This window comes from Gopherus evgoodei, chromosome 15 (assembly GCF_007399415.2).
Source record: "Gopherus evgoodei ecotype Sinaloan lineage chromosome 15, rGopEvg1_v1.p, whole genome shotgun sequence".
Lineage (NCBI taxonomy): Eukaryota > Metazoa > Chordata > Testudines > Testudinidae > Gopherus > Gopherus evgoodei.
This window is the reverse complement of record NC_044336.1, coordinates 4,828,475-4,850,699: the sequence shown is the minus strand read 5'-3', so window position 1 is coordinate 4,850,699 and position 22,225 is coordinate 4,828,475. Positions and strand designations below refer to the sequence as shown.

The 22,225-nt window shown below is 48.7% G+C and overlaps 1 non-coding gene across 1 annotated transcript; it reads left to right on the top strand.

Moving 5' to 3' along the window:
- The first annotated feature begins 21,789 nt into the window (after positions 1-21,789).
- On the top strand, positions 21,790-21,861 carry TRNAP-UGG. The gene has a single exon. It is a non-coding gene; the product is annotated as a tRNA-Pro (tRNA).
- The last annotated feature ends 364 nt before the right edge of the window (positions 21,862-22,225 follow it).

Here is a 22,225-nt window from a genome sequence, read left to right as displayed (position 1 = left end):
GACTATTTTTTAAATTTGTCCTATTTAATTTAGTATTAGAAAAGGGTGCTCTACTTTGCATTCAGAGTTTTACCTTTGCCCATTCACCACAACACTCTAGTACAGGGGTGGCCAGCCTGTGGCTCCAGAGCCACATGCAGCTCTTCAGAAGTTAAAATACAGCTCTTTGCATAGGCGCCAACTCCGGGACTGGAGCTACAGGCACCAACTTTCCAATGTGCTACAGGGTGCTTACTGCTCAACTCTTGACTCTGCCCCAGGCCTCACTCCACTCCTTCCCCCATGGATCCTGCCCCTTCCCCTGAGTCTGCCATGCCCTTGTTTCCCGCCCCCCCCCAAGCCTCCTGTACACCACAAAACAGATGATCAAGGCGGAGGGGAGGCACAAGGATGGAGGGTTAGTTGCTGATCAGCAGTGCTGCTGGTGGGTGGGAGACACTGGGGGTAAGGGGGAGCTGACAAGGGGGCTGCTGACATGTTACAGAATGAGCTCCCCCTCTTTGCCAATGCACATTGGTAAATTTTGGCTCCTTCTCAGGCTCAGGTTGGCCATCCCTGCTCTAGTACACTGCAAGTGAACTGTGTGACAAAGCTCCGAGCTGTATTGGTGGGTCCTGTGCTTCTGGGCAGATTCAGTGGCCTCAGAACCTTGCTAAGGCCCTCAGTGTGACCTCTCTTTCCCAGTGTAGTGGCAAAGGTCACAGCCGATCGAGCTACTTTCATCACAGGCCAGTATGGGAGGTGGAAAGGGGGAATACCTCCCAGTCTCTGTTGCTCCCTTGAGCTAGTAGGTGCAGTTCGGCCTCCAGCCTGGACCAAAGCCTGCTTCCCCTCTCAAGGGGATCTCTGTAGAGCAGAGGAGGCATGGGAGAGACACCCTGGCCCACCCTCTATTCCATGTTCCAGCCCAGCGACCTAATGGTAGTAGCTGGTGGTGGCTTCCCCTTCGCCACTGGAGCTGCTTTGATTTCCTAGGCCACTTCCCCATGGTCCCCTATTCCTTGCTTCACCCTTACCTCAGGCTTCAGCAACGCTTCCTCTCCTCTAGCTCCTTTCCCTGGGGCTTTCCTGACGGAACTGAAAGGAGAGCTTTTAAGCAGTATGAGTGGGACCTTAATTGGTTCCAGCTGTCTTCATTATCCTAATGGCCTTAACTGGTTAATTGGCATCAGGTATCTCAATTGGCCTGAAGCAGCCCCTGTTTGGCTATCCAGGGAACAGAGACCTGCTCATCCTGAGGCTGATACCCCTGCCTTTCCCCACATTCTTATCTCCCTCTGGTCTGAGTCCATCACAACTGTTACAGAAATTCTACACCTCTTGTATTCTTCACTAGGTCATTAGTAGAACTTTGCATATAACATGTGCGTGCACACACAAAATTCCACAAATATTCATTCGTGGTTTTAGTCAAATTTGCTTTGACCGCCTTTGTGACATGTTTGTAGCCATCTCTGCTAATAGAATGTTCACAGAAATAGAAAATCTTAAGTGAATATTAGAGAAAAGCCATGGAAACTAATTTTTAATTCATAAGGGCTTGTCTACATGAAAATTTAGTTCAAGGCAAGCTGGAACATAGATTTATCCTGCACCAACCTGCCGTGCACAGATGCTTGGTCCACACAAGGAGTTTAGGTCCATATAAGTACATTATTCACGGACATCAAAAATCCACACCCTTGAGTGACACATTTAACTGACCTAACCCCCAGTGTAGACAGTGCTAGGTTGGCAGGAGAATTCTCCCGTTGACCTAGCTGCTGCCTCTCAGGGAGGTGGAGCACCTATGCCAGTGTGAGAACCCTTTCCATCAGCACAGGTAGCATCTTCACTGAAGCTACAGCTGCACCGCTGCAGCGTTTTAAGTGTAGACAAGCCCTGAGTGTCTATGTGGACCTTACTGAAGCACACTAACAGTTCCTTAATGCACTTGGATCTACCCCACTATCAAATGGGAATGGATCAAAGAACACTGAGGAGCTATTAGGGCATGTCAGCAGGATCTGCCTGGACAGTTAGTGCACAGCAGGCTGGTGTGGGGTAGATTTAAACCCCAGTCTGCTGCAAACAAAATATTCATGTAGACATGTGCTCCCATTCACAGCAGGAATCTGAACCAAAGTGTCAGGCTCCTTCCCTCAAGGGCAAGAAACGCACAACATGATCTGTTTGCCCAAATGAAACTGACTAGCACAGCTTGAATTTGGCTGTAGGAACCTTGCAGAGAAGTGGTTGGAAGGCTGGTCTGGTGGACAGAGCACTGGCCAGGGATACAAGAGACAGGGTGGGAGGTAAAATTTTCAAAAGCGTCTAAGGCCTGGAGTCTACAGCAGGTGTCTACACTACATGGTTAGATTGGTGTAAGCTGCCTTACATTGATCTAGCTGTGGAAGTGTCATCACTTAAATTTGGCTCCTGCTGACATAAGTGCCTCTCTATGCTGATTTAGTAACACGCCTCCCTGAGTGGCATATGTAATTAGGTCAACACAATGTCAGTGCAGACACTGCATTGCTTATGTTGACTGTTCATGGCTTTCAGGAACCATCCCACAATGCCCCACACTGACAGTACAATCAGTACAAGCGCTCCTGCTGAGGACGTGCACAGCTGACACAAGGAGCCCACTGTGCGCCCACACAAATGATGTAATAACTGCGGTGACTAATGTAAATTAGGGTGACATAACTTTAGTGTGGACGTGGCCTGAATGACTTGGAAGCCTTAGTCCCACTGACTTTAACGTCTGAAAATGGGACATAGGCATGTGACAGGTTCGGTCACAGAGACTCCCCTCAAGACCGTCACTCGATGAGCTGGGATACCACTGAGAACAACCCTCCTGCCAGAACAGGTGCTTCTCCACTCCTGTCTTGCTGAGTTAAACACTCCAGTCAGCTCCAGAACAGACTCAGAGGTTGGGTCACACCTCTCTGCAGTTTACTGAAACTGATATTCACTCAGCCCAGGGGCTTCTCAGTTAACAGGGACTTGCCCAGTGCCCAGTGTTCAGCCTTTCTGGGAGCCTGAACCCCAAATACATCCGTTTACTCTGTATAAAGCTTATACAGGGCAAATTCATAGACTGTCCACCCTCTATAATGCTGATAGAGATATATGCACAGCTGTTTGCTTCCCCAGGTATTAATCACTTACTCTGGGTATATTAATAAACAAAAGTGATTTTATTAAGTGCAAAAAGTAGGATTTAAGTGGCTTCAAGTAATAACAGACAGAACAAAGTAAGTCACCAAGCAAAATAAAGCAAAAACACACAAGTCTAAGCCTAATAAATTAAGAAACTGATTACAGATAATATTTCACCCTCAGAGATGTTCCAATAAGCTTCTTTCACAGACTAGACTCCTTCCTAATCTTAGCCCAATCCTTTCCCCTGGTACAGTCCTCGTTAGTTCCAGCAGACATCTCAGGTGGTAAACAGGGGTTTTCTCATGACTGGCAATCACTTTTGTCCTGCTCCACCCTCTTTTATAGCTTTGGCACAAGGTGGGAATTTTTTGACTCTGTAGGTCTCCACCCCTCCTTCTAAATGGAAAAGTACCAGATTTAAGATGGATTTCATTATCATGTCACTGTAAGACCCCTACTCTCCATTCCCCATGGGCAGGCCGACAGGTACACAGGAAAGCTTTGAAGTAACTAAGGCCATTTACGACTGATTGTCCTAGTAAATGGAAGCCATCAAGATTCTAAACCACCATTAATGGCCCACCCTTTGCATAATTACAATAGGACCTCAGAGTTATTCTTCATATTTCTAGCTTCAGATACAAGAATGATACATGCATACAAATAGGAGGAATATATTCAGTAGGTTATAATCTTTGGCCATGGCTACACTGGCACTTTACAGCGCTGCAACTTTCGCGCTCAGGGGTGTGAAAAAACACCCCCCTGAGCTCTGCAAGATGCAGCGCTGTAAAGCCTCAGTGCAATCAGTGCTGCAGCGCTGGGAGTGCGGCTCCCAGCGCTGCAAGCTACACCCTTAAGGGATGTGGTTTACGTGCAGCGCTGGGAGACCTCTCTCCCAGCGCTGGCGCTCTGACTACACTCACACTTCAAAGCGCTGCCACACCAGCGCTCCCGCAGTGCTGCCGCGGCAGCGCTTTGAAATTTCAAGTGTAGCCATACCCTTTGTTATGATACCTTACAAGAGACCTTTTGCATAAAGCATATTCCATTTACATCATATTCACACTCATAAGCATATTTCCATAAAACGTATGGAGAGCAACGTCACAGGCATCTAAGTCATTTGGGCACACTGGAAAGTGTTACCCCTGGATCTATCCCTGGTTCAGCAGCAAGCTGCCTGTGAGAGCTGTGGCAAGCCATGTAATCTACCCTTTGCCTCTGTGCCCATCTGTAGCAGGGGCTTTGTACCAGCTCTGCCATATCTCACAGGCCATTGTGGAGAGAAATACAGCAGTCATTGTGAGTAGCTCAGGAACTGTCCTGGTGAAGGATAGGGGAGCAGATAGAAGCATCTACACACCAGAAACTAGTAAGTGATTAAATGGGAGGAAATCATAAGTTGCCCATGGAGAATTTACTGAAAGGAAAGTCATTCGCTCAGCCCATTATTATCAGAGCTACAGCATTAGGGCCAGATTTTTAAAGAGCTTTATTTTGAAATCAATGTTAGTGAGGTGCCTGCTCAGGAGCTCTTGACAATCCCACAAGGTGCCTGTCTGTATCTTTAGGTGCCTAAATCACTTTGTAAATCTGGCCCTTACTCCTTACCTTGTCATAGATGACAGGTCAGGTCAGACATTCTGCATCAGGCAGGCTGCATCCTAGATTCATAGATTCTAGGGTCAGAAGGGACCAATGTGATCATCTAGTCCGACCCCCTGCACAAAGCAGGCCACAGAACCCTAGCCATCCACTTCTATAACAAACCCCTAACCTATGCCTGAGTTACTGAAGTCTTCAAATTGTGGTCTGAAGACCTCAAGCTGCAGAGAATCCACCAGCAAGCGACCCGTGCCCCACGCTGCAGGGGAAGGCGAAAAACCTCCAGGGCCTCTGCCAATCTGCCCTGGAGGAAAATTCCTTCCTGACCCCAAATATGGCGATCAGCTAAACCCTGAGCAGGTGGGCAAGACTCACCAGCCAGCACTCAGGAAAGAATTCTCTGCAGTAACTCAGATCCCATCCCATCCAACATCCCATCACCAACCACTGGGCATACTTATCTGGCGATAATCAAAGATCAATTGCCAAAATTAGGCTCTCCCATCATACCATCCCTTCCATAAATTTATCAAGCTTAATCTTAAAGCCAAGATATGTCTTTTGCCCCCACTACTCCCCTTGGAAGGCTGTTCCAGAACTTCACTCCTCTAATGGTTAGAAACCTTCGTCTAACGCTGGTTACCATGTTACCTGGCGCTCCCCCAGCATGCAGCACATGACACAGCGAAAAGCCTGATTTCCTGCAGGTGGGCAATGCAACAGATACAATTAATTAACAGACTTCCATGATTATCTTATTATTCAACACTCCACATTGTTAACAGCCAGTGCCAGACTCAACAGCTTCCTCTCACTTTGCTAGACATGTAAAAAACCAAATTGGGAATAAGCATATCCTGCAAGCTTGTGCGTTTGCAAATGGAAGCAATTTGCCTCATGTCGCCGGTCAGCGTCCCCAATGGCAGACATGGGGTGTGTGCATGTGTAGAGATCGGGGAAAAAAATCACATTTTTCTCGAAAATGGAGAAGATTTTGTGGTTTCACTGGGAGTTCCCGCTCATCCTGGGAGAGTGAAAGCCCATCACTAGAGCTGAGAATGTGCTCCCAACCCTGCAGGGGGGCTGCGATGACATCGAGCCCCTCTCACCCAGCTAGTGGCGCTGCACTATAAGGCTGGGTCTATGATAGGAATGGGGCTGGGTCACAAACAGATCCCCTCCCTCCAAGAACTGTTCTTTGGTTGCTGATGCGGACAGGGCCTAGATTCACAAGGGCAATTGGGCACTGTGATGCTCAGTATCATATCACCTAACTTAGGAACCTAGAATATCACAGGAACAATACTGCAATTCATCGAGCCTGAGTTAGGCACCTAGGCTCCTATACAACAAATGGGGAGAGACGGGGGCTGCAGACTTGGATCCACAAAAGCCAACGCGCTAGGCGGAGAGCCGCCTAAGCTAGCCAATGGAAGATGCTGACCGGGGTGGGGGGGGCAGGGGGTGCTAGTTACCAACAACCAGGAACCCTGTCCTGGGAAGTCAGGTGGCTTATGTGTTTCTTGTGCGAATGGGCCAGGCTGGCACCTTACAGCCAGGGGAGAGGGTGGTGCCCATCTTAGCACCCACCAGGCAGAAAAGGGATTTGAACAGAGGTCACCCCTCTCACAAGGGAGTTCTTTACCCATGGAGCTATAGGATAGCAGGATGTGGGGCTCCCTCTGCACCTCATACCCCCTCCTCCATCCCAACCCCCTGCCCCAGATCAGAATCCCCCTCCTGCACCCCAATCCCCTGCCCCAGCCCCCTCCTGCACCAAAATCCCTCCCAGGGAAAAGACTTGTATACAGGAGGCTCACAAAATCTAATAGCCCCGGGCCCGTAGGAGAGTTAATCTGGCCCTGGCCCTGAGGTTGGGACTCACACTCCTGCACCACAGCTGGGAGAATCACAGTAAGGTTTAACCAAGTCTACCCTGTCATTTCCCTTCCCTCTCCCCAGTCAAGTTTCCTGTTTAAAACCTTCTGGTCACTGTGCTTGCAACTGGGGAATAAACTGCCTGTGAATGGCACCAAAGTGATACACGTTTGTAGGTTACGAGGTTACTCGGGGAGGCTCAAACCTAAGTGTTAGAAGAAACCCTAGGAAGTGAGATCCTGGCCCTGGATGGTATGCAGAAGAGCTGCAGCAGCACTACCGTATCGGGCTCACCAAGGCCCAATCCCTCCTCCTCCTGCCTGCTCCCGTTTTTGCACCCAAGGGTCACACGAGCCCTTTTTGCCCCAGCATCGGACAGGGAGCTCAACTGAGGTGTTTGTCCTCTGTGACCCCTGAAGCCTTTCCAGAGGCCCTGCTTCCCAGGATCTCACTCAGGCCATGGAGATGTCACCTGCAGAGCCTTCCTGTGGCTCTCAGCCATCACTTCGTTGATTCTTACCTGGAGAAATTGATTTGTGTGAGAAATTGATTGGGGCTCCTGGGCCATGTTCATTAGCCTTAAAAACAGCTACATCCAGTGAAACTCAGGATGTTGTAAGCAATTTTCCTCCCCCACTGTATTTGACATTATGAGGACCAGTGTTCTGCACTTTTGTATTTGCCAGTCATGCTCCCTGCACACGCAAAGCTCACGCCCTGACCCCAGTCACTTGTTCCCCTCACACAGACAACTGATGGCAGATGATGGCCAAGCCAGGAAAACAGCACACTGGAGTCCAGATCCTCTGCACACATCCCACAGTGGAATTTTACCCAGTGACTTAATTCTCCATGTCCGTACACTGGGACAAATCCTGAAGCCTGTATTCAGGCAAACAGGCAGCCACTGGGGTGAGAGGACTTTTATCCAGCGAAGGTGGGTAAGGACTTTAGGATTTAGACCTGGCTGTGCATCCCTGGGGATGGAGAAGGGTCCCACCACAACAGTCTTTCCCAAATTGGTCTCCCCATGGCCAGGCGGTGATGTCTCCATTTGAACCACTCATTGTCAGTCAATGCTACAATTGGAGCAGAGAGAAAGAACCACTATGGAGAGGTGCAGATTGCAGGCAAAGCCATGGTTCACTGCCCAAGTTCTGCTCCAACCCCGGCCTCCACACACTCCTGACGAGACTCATGGCTCATCATGAACCTCCTTGTAAAATGACCATCTTTCTCTCTCCTGAGGGCTTTGCATGCAGTGATGTTGGCTGATAGTCATTAGCTCACACACCACGACCTGCTTCTCTGAATCAGATTCCAACCAATGGCCCAGCAAGTCTCAGATGTCAGTGCAGAAGGCCTGTTAACTACAATGATAGAGCAAACAGCATCTGTAGTATTTTTTATGGTTCTGGTAAATGGTAATGGAAATCACGGCAGGCCCATGGGCACTTTGGTGCCCCAACAGTCTCCATGGGCTATGGAACCTAGCACTGATTCCTTCGATGTGCATGACCTTTCCTGCAGCAGCTCCCCACAGTCTCTAGGAGTGTTCTCATCTGACAAGACCAGCTCTCCAGGCCAACTGTTCCATGGGCAAGATGCTGAAACCCTGGTTCACGCTGGAGTCAGTGCTACTGCTCAGAGACTATGGTATTAGGCAATGCAAATAAAGACAGCAGATGCTAGCCCAGAAGAAAAGCCCATTAAATACTTTACATAGACTTGGGGCAGTGATCACCATCCTGTTTCCTGACAGACTCTCCTCAACACATTTTCCATGGTGCAAAAAACCCCATTCTGCCTTTTTAGTGTATTGTCCTGGCAAACCAGCCAGCCACTGGTGCCAGCATGAGACTGCATTGACATCAGTGTGTCAGCTGCTAGCAGTGTCCTCTCCTTTCTTTGCATCTCTCTTGGGTGCTCTCCCAGTCACGAAACAGAGTCAAACCTGAGCCCCAAATTGTGCTGGGGTCAGGATATTTCTGAGCCCAATTTGGCCATACTGTCTTGGATCTTGGGCTTTATCTGTGAAGATTTTACTGCAGTGTTTGCATAGAATGTACACTGCAGGGAGCTGTTATGGATCTCTGACCTGGTGCCTCATGGGAGACCAGCCAGGATCTAGCCAGTGACAACTGCCTGTATCTATACACTCAACACAGCCCCCAGCCCATCCTTGTTGTAGGGAGACAAACTGCTTGTCAAAGAGCTCCTTCAGCTCATTCACTCCACTGGTATCTCATAGCGCCTCCAGCAGCAAGCTCTGGTCTGTGGCTGCGCAGGTGTTGGATGAGGAGTTTGGCCTGAATTAACACGTGAACTGCCACTCTGGACTGTTTCCCCAGCAAGATGGATGCCCCCCCAGCTTGAAAGCAAAACCCAGCTGCTCTGCAGGAAGCGTTCAGTGCAGTGACGGCACCTCTGACAAGTCAAAGCAGCCACAGCTCTCATTGAGATGGAGGAACTGAACCTGGAGACAGTTCCACCACTCTCCCATAGCGCAGTCAGGACTGCATGCTTGCTCAAGGCTGTGGACTCATCCACCATCACAGCATGCCCTGCCCTCTTCTCCTGTATAATTGTGATGCCTTTTCGCTTTGCATCCTGCCTAAATATGCAGTGATGCCCTTGGGTACCCTCTGATGGAAGAACTCACCCCTGGGGGAAGCCGCTCAGTTCTGTATATGAGTGCAAGCAGGCAAAGTTCTGAGGCCATCTAACAGCACCATTTTGTGTGCTCTGTGGCGAATTTGGCAGATGGTTCCAGTTGGCAGATGCACTCTGGGACACTGTGTTTGAGGGCTAGTTTGTTTGCTTCATCAAGTGCGTCCAGCTGGAGAATGTGCCTCCCATAGCTTGGGTTTGCAAATCTGCTTTTGTGGGGCCACCAACCTCCTAAGTAAAGAGGTTCCATGGTTTCCCTGCTCCACAAACATTGACTCTCTGAGATTTGCTTCTTCTCCTCTTTCTGCAGAGAACAATCTGCCTTCCCCTTCTTTATTATAGGGCAAGGGTGACGGATTGGTGCTGCACATGTTGGTGGCGAGTCCAGCAATCCCAACACCTGCTCCAGAAAGTGGAATCTGCTGCACACAAGGAAGCATAGGCTACAGACACACACACACACACACAGACAGCCTCTATTGCCTGTCTTTTGCTCTCAATATCCCTGCTGAGCTTTATATTCCAGAGGATGCTCCATACTCTCAAGAAAAGTCATATTTTGGGAAAGGCAAGATGAGGTCTCCTCCTGACAATTAGAAACACAGAGCAGACAAATTAACCATGATAAAAACATGAAAGTAACAAGCCTTTGTCCACCCTAGATGTGGAGGTACCCAGCTGTGGCTGATCCATCTGCTCAGCTCTGCTTAGTGCTAGGAACTCACTTGTTACACACCCATGTGAGACAGATATTGAGAAAACAGAACTAGTTAGTCAAACTGAATGAACTTCACTAGAACACAGCTATTGTGGTCTGCACCATTTCCACTATTGCCATATTCCCAGCTCATCCCATTGTTAGATTCTTTTATTGCTAGTCTGCTCAGCGATACTCTTGTCTAGATGAATGCTCCCTACACCTCTTGCTGGGGCTTAACAGAGGGTTGGTGATTGCCGGTTAAGCTGGTGGTATGAGAGAGGAGTTACTTTTCAAGACTGTGATGGGATGTACTCCCTAAACCAGCCCTCAGAGAGCTGAATTAGGCCAGCTGGGGCCAATCAACCAATTAAGCAACAAAGGAAGGAGATTTAGGTGTGTGGAGAGAATAGGCCCCACCCCTGTCATAACTCTAGTCCCAGATTTGGACCTTAGCGTCCAAAATATGGGGGTTAGCATGAAAACCTCCAAGCTTAGTTACCAGCTTGGATCTGGTACTTGCTGCCACCACCCAAAAAATTAGAGTGTTTTGGGGCACTCTGGTCCCCCCGAAACCCTTCCCTGGGGACCCCAAGACCCAAACCCTTGAGTCTCACAACAAAGGGAAATAAATCTTTTCCCTTCCCCCCTCCAGGTGCTCCTGGAGAGATACACAGACACAAGCTCTGTGAATCTAAATAGAGGGAGTCCACCCTCTGTAATTCCAGTCCTGGAAACAAAAGCACTTTCCTCTTCACCCAGAGGGAATGCAAAATCAGACTAGTAAATCTAACACACACAGATCTCCCTCTGACTTCTTCCTCCCACCAATTCCCTGGTGAGTACAGACTCAATTTCCCTGAAGTTTCCCAGAAAAGAAAAACTCCAACAGGTCTCAAAAAGAAAGCTTTATATAAAAAAGAAAGAAAAATACATACAAATGGTCTCTCTGTATTAAGGTGACAAATACAGGGTCAATTGCTTAAAAGAATATTGAATAAACAGCCTTATTCAAAAAGAATACAATTCAAAGCACTCCAGCAACTATCGACATGTAAATACCAAAGAAAAGAAACCACATAACTCACTATTTGATCTCTTTGTCCTTACACTTGGAAACAGAAGATTAGAAAACAGAAATCACTGCTCATAGCTGAGAGAAAAGCAGGCAGACAGACAAAGACTCAGACACAAACTTCCCTCCACCCAGAGTTGAAAAAAAAATCCTGTTTCCTGATTGGTCCTCTGGTCAGGTGCTTCAGGTGAAAGAGACATTAACCGTTAGCTATCTGTTTATGACAACCCCTTCCACTCGAGGCCCCACCCCTTCCACACCCCCGGCCTCCTTACCAGCCCTGGAGCACTGGGAGGGTGGGTAGCGCAACTGCAAACCCCCACCACTGGCACACCAGGAGGGTGGGTGGTGCAGACACAACCAGAGTCAGAGCCAAGGAGACTGGAGCCATGCTGAGCAGGAAGCAGGGGAGGCCTGGGGGCGGAGCATGGGCAGGGCCATGCCTGGATGTTTGGGGGGCAAAACCTCCCCCCAGCCTATGATACCTGCCATCCACCGTGGAGAGCCTTGATTAGGAGGAAGCTCACCTGTGAGGGAACAGAGGTGGCTTCCATAAAGTCAGGAGACTGGAATAGTGTAGGAAGCAGCAGGGAGGAAGCCTGAGATAAGGGAGAAGGATCCTGGGAGGAGAGTGTCCAGGGATGAGAACAGTAAGGTGATGAGGTGCTGACCAAAGCTGTTCACTGCAGGCCCTGGGCTGGAACCTGGAGCTGCGGGTGGGCCTGGGTTCCCCTCCCAGCCACTGCCACGTGGTATTGCTGAGGGAAGTGGATACAAAGACTGTCGGAGTCACTGCTGGAGTGACATAAAACAGCAGGCAGGCAGACTGCCTGACGTTGCTCATGGAGAGAGACCTAGAAAGACCACCCTGGAGTGGAAACCTTTGAGTGGCCTGGCTGAGTCACCGAGGAGAAGCTGCAGCTCCTGGAGTGAGACACGGGCTACCGAGTGAGAAAGAGATAGGGTGCAACGGCAGGAAGGGGTATCGACCTTGCAGAGCTAATCCCCACAACCGCCAGGAGGAGGCACCATCCAGCAGTGAGTAGAGCAGCCCATCACAATGACCCATCTGCTCGCTCCACGGGCTGGGACAGGCCAGAATGGGGCCAGTCGCCTGGGTGTTCAGGGTAATACAGCTCCTGTAGCATGAGAGTTGAGGGGGAAACTGCCAACTTATTTCATGTAGACCCCTGTTTGGCTGGCACCGACTTTGAGGTGCTATTGACCTGGGCCCTGTTCAGACTGATGCCTCATGGGTGGAAAGGTACATTACTGAAGCCACGTGGTTCCACTGCTCTCTGGTTTGTGGGGCGGTTCGTTTGTATTAAGGAGGTGTGTGTGGAATTGACACTGGGAGTGGTTCTGTGGGCTGTGTCTGTGCACTGAGCCTGTTAATTACTGAAGCCTGGCAGGCCTGCCGTCTCCCAGGACTATGAGAAATCACCTCATGCTAAACGGAACATCCTTTAATTCCACCGCACCGGGGCCTGCACTTTGACTAATAGGGTCTCCAAGAGGTGCTAATTTGAATTTACCTTGGGAAGGGGATCAGGTCTGGAAGGGGAATTAATCACAAGCCCATACATTTTACGAAAGCCATTTCTTAGTGCCCTTGGCTCTGTCCAATCACCTGCCCCGGGGCTGGCTCGAGAAAACAGCTTGAACTCATAACAGAGCCAGATGGAGATGATGCTCCAGTGCCCTTTGGCTTGAGGCTGGGCCAGGAGGAAGGCAGCAGCGCCACATGCTTTTAAGACCATCCTGGGAATAGATTATTAGCTCCATTCATTGTTGCCCCAGAGCTGCAGGGCAGAGGGAAGGGCCTCAAGGGAACGGCCTAGCACAGGGGACCCCAGAGCTATGCTAACTCTGCACTGCCTCTGCAGGAGCCTCTGGTGCTGGCAGGATTCAGAGGTGGGGAGGGTCCAAGGAGGAACAGCGCTGGGGGGCATGGCTGCAGCATTCTTACCCCAGCTCTTCAGCAGTTTGCAAAGTCTTGCAGGGGACACTGAAGCAGGGGCACAAATTAAGGTCATGTCAGAGTTGTGCCTGGGGCTGCTGCAGCCCCTCTCAGCGCTTTGGCAAGGAAGGTGCAAGCTGTCTTGCACTGGTGGTTGCAACAGCACAAGGATGGATCTGGCGGTGTGAGCCAAATGGTGCCCTCCAGGGGCCACACTTGCAGCCAGTGTTAGAGGGCTGGGGTTGCGGTGCCAAGGCCCAGGACAGGAGAAGGACGGAGGGAAGGAGCAAATTTGTCTTTCATCCTGAAATGGCAGAGGAGCCAAAACCCACAAAGCCAGAGAACCAAAGGAAAATTAGCAAAGCCTAAAATCCAGAAGCAATGCTGCCCCTCCTCCCCCCTCCAACACTATGGAATCCAAGCTAGTGGGGGCAGGGACTGGTCCTCGCACATGGCAAGGAAGCAACCAGCACAGCTTGGGCTCCTGCTTGAATAACAACATACATCTTGAGAGCTACTGTGCCCCAAGGCAGAGCTCCTGCCTCCCACCTTCCAGCATGGAACCCCAGCAATTCAGAGGTGTGATGAGCGACTGGCATGCGGGCCACCTGTATCTTGCTGCTATCTCACCATAATTGACAGGTACACGTCTTTAAGGGTAACACCTGGCTCAAAGGGTGTTCTCTCACTGCGCGGATTAAATCAACCCGCTTTTAAAAGAAAAGCGAAGGAGCAAAACTGCTGCTCTGTGACTCATAAGCAGGAGTTGGACAGCAAACCCCAACACCGCTCTGTGCCACTTCAACTACAGCACCAATCCCTGGCCTTCGCATGGACCAGCTACTGTAGGAGGACTGGAACCTACCTCTCCAATGTGTTACACAAGTATTTGCTAGCCAGCAGCACAGCCTATTGGAGATGAGAAGCCTTGGTACTACCTATCCTGCACTCAATAGCTACAGCAGAACTTAGCAATAGGATACTCAAAGCCCGGTGTGGCTGTGGTTTGAGTCTAGTCTATCAGTGGCCTTGGTTCTGTGTCGGCTTCTGCCTGTGGTGACCCTGTGCTACCTTTCCATTAACTAATTTACAAAGTGTGGTGAGGAGGACGGGGGTCATTATTTGACTCTACCTTGTGCTGGGGCAGATCAGCCCCTACCTGCCCCAGGATTGGGGAAGAGAGAAAGATGATGAACCCCTCCCCACGCCCAGCTGCAATGGGCACTCGCCAACTTGCTCTGAGTTGAGGTGGCTCAGCTGCTGGATGAGCTTCAATCTGCCCACGTCTGGCTGCCATTAGTGCTTGCTGCCAGATTCTTTGTGGAGAAGCTTTTTCAGCGTAAGCTGGCGACTCCCTGGATATAGATTTAAAAAGAGATTCATGAGCAGAGCTCCCAAGAACACAAGCAAGGAACAAACCTGATATGCCATGAAGCCTTCTGTACGTCTCAGATACTGGCCACCCACATGGTACTTGGAGACCACAGCCAGGGCAGCTGTGCAAATCCCAACAGCCATGGGATGTTTCTGTGTAAACACAGCCGGGAAGAATTGCTTTGTAAGTGCCTCTGTATTTTGCTCGCAGCAGGATGCTCAATCTCTCTTTAATGAGTAGTAACATGCTCTCCTGCTATTTCTCAGAGCTATTACTTAGGACTCACTAGCTGAATATCTAAAGGTTGGGTGACTAGCTAACAGAATGCTCTGCATATTAATGTCTCTTGGTAGTAATTCTTCACAAACGCTGGGACACAGCTATTGTGTGCGGGAGGAAACGACACTAAGCTGCTAGACTGACCCAGCAGCATGGCACAGGATGCTAAATATGTTGCCTAAGGTGAAAGGATATTTGTGGCCAAGCTGAGTAGAGATCAGCTCTCCTAGCACACAGCCTCTACTCAAACACCACACTGCTGGGTGCGCTATAACCACCGTGGATAGATAGCAGACAAGATGGGGTCTCCTCAAAAACCCAGGCCTCAGCCAGTTCTGAGCTCTGCTATTTACTACTAAGGCTCTCAGGCTCTTTCTGCACCAGCCATGGGGGGTCACCTAACCCCATAGGACTGTCCTGGATCATCAGCTATCCAGCCGCCAGCTATTTGGGACCCCAGGCATCCCTGTAGTCACCCCACATACCTTTACAACGGTATTTGTACAAAATAGCCTTGTGAGGTATCATCCAAAAACTCATAACACATTGGATGATAATATCCTGGTGAAACATGTGTGCCAGTGCTACATGGGGATTTCTGGCTGCCCTCTGATATGCTGTCTTGAACGAAGTAGAGAGCAGGTCTGCCCAGGTCTTGAATACAAATGAAGCAGGGTGACCAGTGACGATGGGTTTGCAATGTACATGTGCCGTAAAAAGAAACTTCAAAGCTCAGGTGGTGGCTGGGGATTCAACGTGCCAACTCCTAATCCACTGGTGTCAGGAATTCCTACCGGGACATTCACATGGTAAAACTGCAGCAGGAAGCATGACGCTGGAACATGTCAGGGGACACCTTAGTCAAGATGGAGTTGCCTCCCCATCAGAGTGGCTGAACCCCAAAGGATCAATTTGACCCCTGAAGCAAAGGAAGACATTGAGATATAAGGATACACAGACAGACTTTGGGTTATCCTTCACTTGAGGAGGCAAGGAAAGCCAGAGCCTCAGACACTAGGGGAACCTGGCCAAGAGCGAGAGAGTCATTGCTGGAAATGGAAGATTGGAGAGGAAACAAAGACTGTAGCTTCAGTTAGGCCAGGCTTGCACAACATGCAGCCCACGGAGGCTCACTGTGTGGCCCGCGGGGGGATTCTAAACCCCACACACATGGGAAACACCACACTCTGTGGGCAGCCCAGAGCCCTTTGAATCCCAGCCATGGCTCCAGTGGCCGGGCTGGGGCTGGGATTTAAAGAGCTCAGGGCTCCCTGCGGCTCCGGGAAGCCCTGATCCCTTTGAATCCCCACCAGGGCTCTGGCGGACGGGCTGGGGAGAGGATTTAAAAGGCTCAGGCTCCCCTCAGTGGCAGGAGCTCTGGGCCCTTTAAATCCCTGCCTCAGCCCCTCAAAGCTGTGGGTTCCCCCCAGCCGCCAGAGCCCCGGGCCCTTTAATTTGCCCCTAAGAGCTCCCAGCCACCTCTTCAGCTGGGAGCCCCTGGTTGATTTAAAGGCACTGGGTCTCCCAGCCACAGCTGGTGCACCAGGGCCTTTAAATCTTGAGAAGCCACGCCTCTTCTGGATGAGACCATGCCCCCTCAGGACTCCGGCAGTACCAGTAAGTCCTGTAAGTTACTTTCATCCCTGCCTCCACCCCAAGTGGGACACAGGCACGGAGCCCTCGCATGCTGCTACCCCCTCCCCCCAGCAGGACATAGGCACGGAGCCCTCATGTGTCACAGCCTCCTCCCACTGGAACATAGGCATGGAGCCCTTGTGTGCCGCTGCCCTCCCCAGCAGTACACAGGGCTCAGATGCTGCTGCGTCCTGAGCACTTTTTAACCCCCCCAAATCTTGGAGCCAGAGGGACTTGCTGGCTCTTAGGGTCTCTGCATGCTGCTGGCGCTTCAAGCCCCGCTCTGCAGCTCGAGCAGGTCGCATTGGCGCTTTTCCTGGCCAATGGGAGCCATGGAGATCGTGCTTGTGGTGGGCACAGCACGTGGAGAGTCAGGAGACTCCCCTTGCCGCTCTCACCCTAGGAGCCAGAGACCTCCCAGTTGGGCTGGTGAGTGCAGCCAGGAAAGGGGGCAGGGTGTGGTGGAGTGAGTGTCTGGGTGGTGTGCGGGGAGTGCTGGGCTGTGAGGGTGTGGAGGGTGCTGGGCAGTGGGGGAAGTTTGTGTGTTTTGGGGTGCAAGGCATTGGGGGCCTGTTGGGGTTGCTGGGCAGTGGGGGAGATCTGTGTGTGTCAGGGCACTGGGCAGTGGTGGTCCCTGTGGGGCATTGTTTAGTTGTGGTGGTGGGGCTGCGGGGAAGGGCACTGGGAGGGAGGGAGGAGAAATCTGTGTGTATTGGGAAACTAACGAGTGGGGAGTTCAGTGTGAGGTGCTGACATGTATTAAGAGTTACCAGCTGAATTGAGGTCTGATAGATCTGGACAGAGTTTATATTGAATGGGCAAATGAAAAAGATTGCAGGGAAAAACAGTAAGGTTAGTTTAGCAGTCTTTGACATTTTGACTAATAAGGAAATTAAAATGCATTTGTAATTACATGTCTTATTCTTGGCTGATAATCATTTATTGATATTTTTTAGGAAAATTTTCAATTTAAAACACAAACTTTTGTTTTTCTTATGACATCTCCATCTGAAAACCCAAATAAATTGACACAAATTGCAAATTAAAACTTTTTAAATATATAAGAATTTTACTTGCTTGGGCACATGTGTCTCAAGGCACACAAATTTGAACTCTACTTCAAAAATGTGCAAAGAAGAAATTTTTCTTTTACCTTAATTATATTATCTTGGGGCAGGGCCGGCTCCAGGGATTTTGCCGCCCCAAGCAGCCAAAAAAAAAAAAAGCCGCGACAATTCAGCGGGAGGTCCTTCGCTCCGAGCGGGAGTGAGGGACCCTCCGCCGAATAGCTGCCAAATACCTGAAGGTGTCGCCTCGCTCCGGAGTTGCTGCCCCAAACACCTGCTTGATAAGCTGGTGCCTGGAGCCGGCCCTGCTTAGGGGACCACTATAACGTATTACCAAGGTTCAATACAAAGTCATATAAAAGTTATTCAAAAATGCATAATGCAGAGATTTATCTACAACTGCATTGATAGACTGCTGTGTGCAGTAATATAGTAACCCTTGGGGGGGTTGAAGAGGGATGTGATGTTGGGACCAAGCAGGGATGGGGCGGGTCCTATTTCACTGCTGTGATCTGGTCACCCTATGTGGACTGTTTTCTTCCCTCTCTACAGGCTTCCACACACCATCTGTGCCTTGCTAATGTGCCATGCACTGTGAGATATCGCTTCTCTTTGTGTGTGACTGTGAGTGTTTCCCTTGTGTGTGAATTTATTCAACAAAATCTTGAGCTTCATAATGGATATCATTAGTGAAAAGAAAAAAGAGAAAAATAGAATCAAAGCACAGAGTTTTCAACACTGAATGGACGAATAAATACTTATGTACTGTTTCCAAAGACAAATTACTGTGCCTTGAGTGTCGTGAAATGTTAGCCGTTCTGAAAGAATACAACCTTCGGCGGCACTTTGAAACTAAACATCCCAATCTCGCCAAATTGAACCCAAATGAAAAAATAATTAAAGCAGCCAGTTTAGCGAAAAACCTTAGTGGAGAACATCAAATTTTCAAGAAACTGAGCACTGAGAACGATATGGTTACTAAAGTAAGCTTTCAGATTTCTAAGGAAATTGCTGCTGCTGGGAAATGCTTCACAGAAGGCAAGATTTTAAAAAAGTGTATGTTGGTTGCTGTATCTGAGTTATGTCCAGAAAAGAGGGGAATATTTGAAAATGTCAGTCTATCACGCATGACTGTACAGAGAAGAATAGCTGACATTTCTACCAATCTAAGTGATCAGTTAAAGCAGAGAGTCAGTGAATTCTGCTTTTACTCCCTCGCTATGGATGAAAGCACCGATTTAAAAGACACCGACCAACTTCTTATTTTTATTAGAGGTATTGATAAAAACTTTGAAATTACTGAAGAACATGTTGGCATGTGCTCCATGACGGGTCGCACAACCGGAAAAGAAATCTCCAGTAAGTGATAAAGGGCATGAACGATAAATTGGGATTAGATTTCACAAACTTGGTAGCCATTTGTACTGATGGTGCTCCAGCTATGTGTGGAAAAAAATGTTAGAGTAGTTACTCTTCTTGAAGACTTTATCGGAAGACAAATAATCAAACATCACTGCATTATACATCAGCAGGTTTCGTGTAGCAAAGTCTTAAAATTTGAGCACGTAATGTCAGCGATAGTTTCCATTGTAAACTACATCCTTTCTAGAGGACTAAAACATAGGACATTTTGAGCCTTTCTTGAAGGGGTAGACGCCAAGTGCAGTGACTTAATCTACCATATGGAAGTGAGGTGGTTGAGTCGAGGAAGAGTGCTCCAGCTTTTCATTGCTTTGAAAGAGGAGGTAGCAAAATTCCTAGAAGATGGGCCAATAAAATTCCCAGAGCTTGAAAATGAGCCCTGGAATCAAGATCTCTTTTTCTTTTGTGATATTACAGAACACCTGAATGATCTCAACATTCAATTTCAGAGAAAAAAATCAACTTATATTTCAAATGTGTGCAGCAGTGAAAGCTTTCAAAATGAAATCGAAACTTTTTGGAAGTCAGCTGTCAAAAGGTGAAATGTGTCACTTTCCCACTTGTGCATAGCATATCCCTCAGCACAAACACACCGAGTTAGGAGAAAAATACACAAAGCACATTAATCTTTTGATTGAAGAATTTGACAGAAGACTTACTTTGTCTAAAGAAGAAGACATCCAGTTGAAGCTGATTGAAGATCCCATTTCTGTGGATCCAGAGGAAATGCTGCTAGATTTGCAGTTGGAGGTTATTGAACTTCAATGTTCAGCAGTTTACCGAAATAAGCACAGAGAAAGCAGCCTGCAGGACTTCTACAGAAGTCTGGACAATGAAAAATGCAAAAATCATATCGAAGTTGCACTGAAAACATTTAGCATTTTTGGAAGCACTTACATATGTGAACAAACATTTTCCATCATGAACATGAATAAAAACAAGCAATGTTCTTCTCTGACTGATGACCATTTGGAAGACATTATGAAAATATCCACTTCAAATATGACCCCCGTATACAACAAGCTTGTTGCTGAAAAGAGATGTAATATCTCTCATTCAATTTGCAAGGTAATTATGAAAAGTACAAATGTTTTCTTTCAACGGATCAGGTGTTTTTCATTTTTCCATGATTCATAAAAAAAATTAAAAAATTAAAAATATTGTTTGAATTGAAAAATTCTTAATAAAGTATCACCCTCCCCCCATCCCTAACCTTCCTTTTTGGCCCACAGCTGCTTTGGTAGGGCAGCGCTGGGGAAGGAGGGTTTGTTTCCACAGGGCTAGGCAGCGCTGGGGCGGGGTGTTTCCGCGGGGCTGGGGGGTTTTGGCCCTCAGCTGTTTTCTTTGGAGTAATGTGGCCCTTGCCGCTTTATGAGTTGTGCAGGCCTGAGTTAGGTCTTAGCCAGTAGAAAGCACGTTTACTTGTTTGTTTGTATCCCTCTCCATCTTTACTCCTTATACTTGGTATCACTTACACCCATGACCTGTTGTTTAATAAACTTGTTTTATTTTTACTGCAAACTGATTCAGGGCTGTGACTGAAACCAGAGTGTTTGTCAAACCCCAGTTCAATGAACAAGCTGCAGTCTATTGTCTTGCTAAAGAAGCAACACGCTTAATATCATCTGTGACTGCACAGTGAAAGGGTTGTGCTTTACAGAGAGACATCTACGAGGAGCTCAGGGGCTGGAGTTCACTGGTTGTCACCTGCTAGGCAAGGTTTGGGCTGGCAGAGCCCTGAGGAGTTGGCTGGGGTGCCAGCCAGGCTGGGGTGGGAGGCAGCTGACACACCGGCTAATCGCCAGCAAAGCTAACGCTTGCTGAAGCAGAGGCAACACAGTGGCTCACAGCTCTGGATGTCCCCAGCAGTGTATTATACTATCACAGGAAACCTCGTCATATAATCCTGTTACTAATGTATTAACTCCATCTTAAAACCGATTCAGCTGTTTGCTCACACTGCATTTAGGAGTAGGGGGGCTGCCCTAGAACCTCCTTCCTCTGTTGGTTGAAAATCTTCTCATTTCCAGCCTGAATTTACTCATGGTCAGGTGACACCTGTTTATGCTTGTGCCAGCATTATCCTTTAGCTCAGTGTTTCTCAACTTATTTGATACCAGGGACTGGCTCGCTGCCTTCCTAAACCGTATCGGGGAGATCTGAGGGACTGATGCTGGTCCACAGAACAGTCATTGAGAAACACTGCTAACTTCACTGCACTGCCCCTCCCTCATGCCCCCTCCACACTTCTATTTATAGAGAGCAATCAGATCCCCTCAACCAAGTCTGCTCCTGCCAGATAGTCCCTCCATTCCCATGAGCAGCCCAGTAGCCTTGCCCTGCATACTGGGCAGGTCTCACATTGCCTCTAGCAGCAGGCGGAGCTGAGACCCACCCACATTATGCTGCCTCTACCCCAAATTCACAAAGCTCTTCCCTGGGTTCAAGGTTCAGATCCTGCAGTCAGCTGCCTGTTTGCACAGATCCCTGCTGTGCTGATGGCAGGGAGGCCTGTACGGATTTTATGGACTGGGGACCTTGGATTTGAACTCTCATGAACGCTGGCCTCTCAGGCATGGGCTGGGGAAGAACATCTTGGCCCTGTGTGTATGAGAGCTGGGAAATCATGAATAACTAAATATTTATTTACTGAATTTGAGTTCCGGACCCATCTGTGAGCAGACTGTGATTTACTCCGCATCACTGGTGGCTTGGCTTTATTCATAGAATCGTTTTTGCAAATATGTCATGTTCAGTAGTTTGCTTGTGAGTAGTTCTTTGAGAATATTTGATACTAGAGATTCAGGCTGTTTTGATTGGGCACAGAGGTTACATGGTTTTTCTCTGTTCCTGGACTGGAAAATTGGAGCTCTTAGAATGGGGTTTCCCATGTGAGTACCTGTGATTTAATCTAAAATTCACTTTTGGCTTTGTTGTTTAATTTGGCTGTTCCGGAGATCATGCATAGTTGGCTCGTTGGTCTAGGGGTATGATTCTTGCTTTGGGTGCGAGAGGTCCCGGGTTCAAATCCTGGACAAGCCCTCTTTTCTTGGGGGGAGGGATAGCTCAGTAGTTTGAGCATTGGCCTGCTAAACCCAGGGTTGTGAATTCAGTCCTTGAGGGGGCCACTTACAGATCTGGGGCAAAAATTGGTCCTGCTAGCAAAGGCAGGGGGCTGGACTCAATGACCTTTCAAGGTCCCTTCCAGTTCTAGGAGATTGGTATATCTCCTATTTAAAAAAAAAAAAAAAAAAAAATTAACCCACGCACCTCCTGGGTGTGGTGCTCTGTCCCATCTAGTGGCACAGAGACCACGTAGGTTAATGAGTCTGCTCTACAGCCTCAGCTAACAGCCACTTGTCTTTTAGCTCAGGCTGTAAAGGCTCATGCACTAGACTCCAGAGGT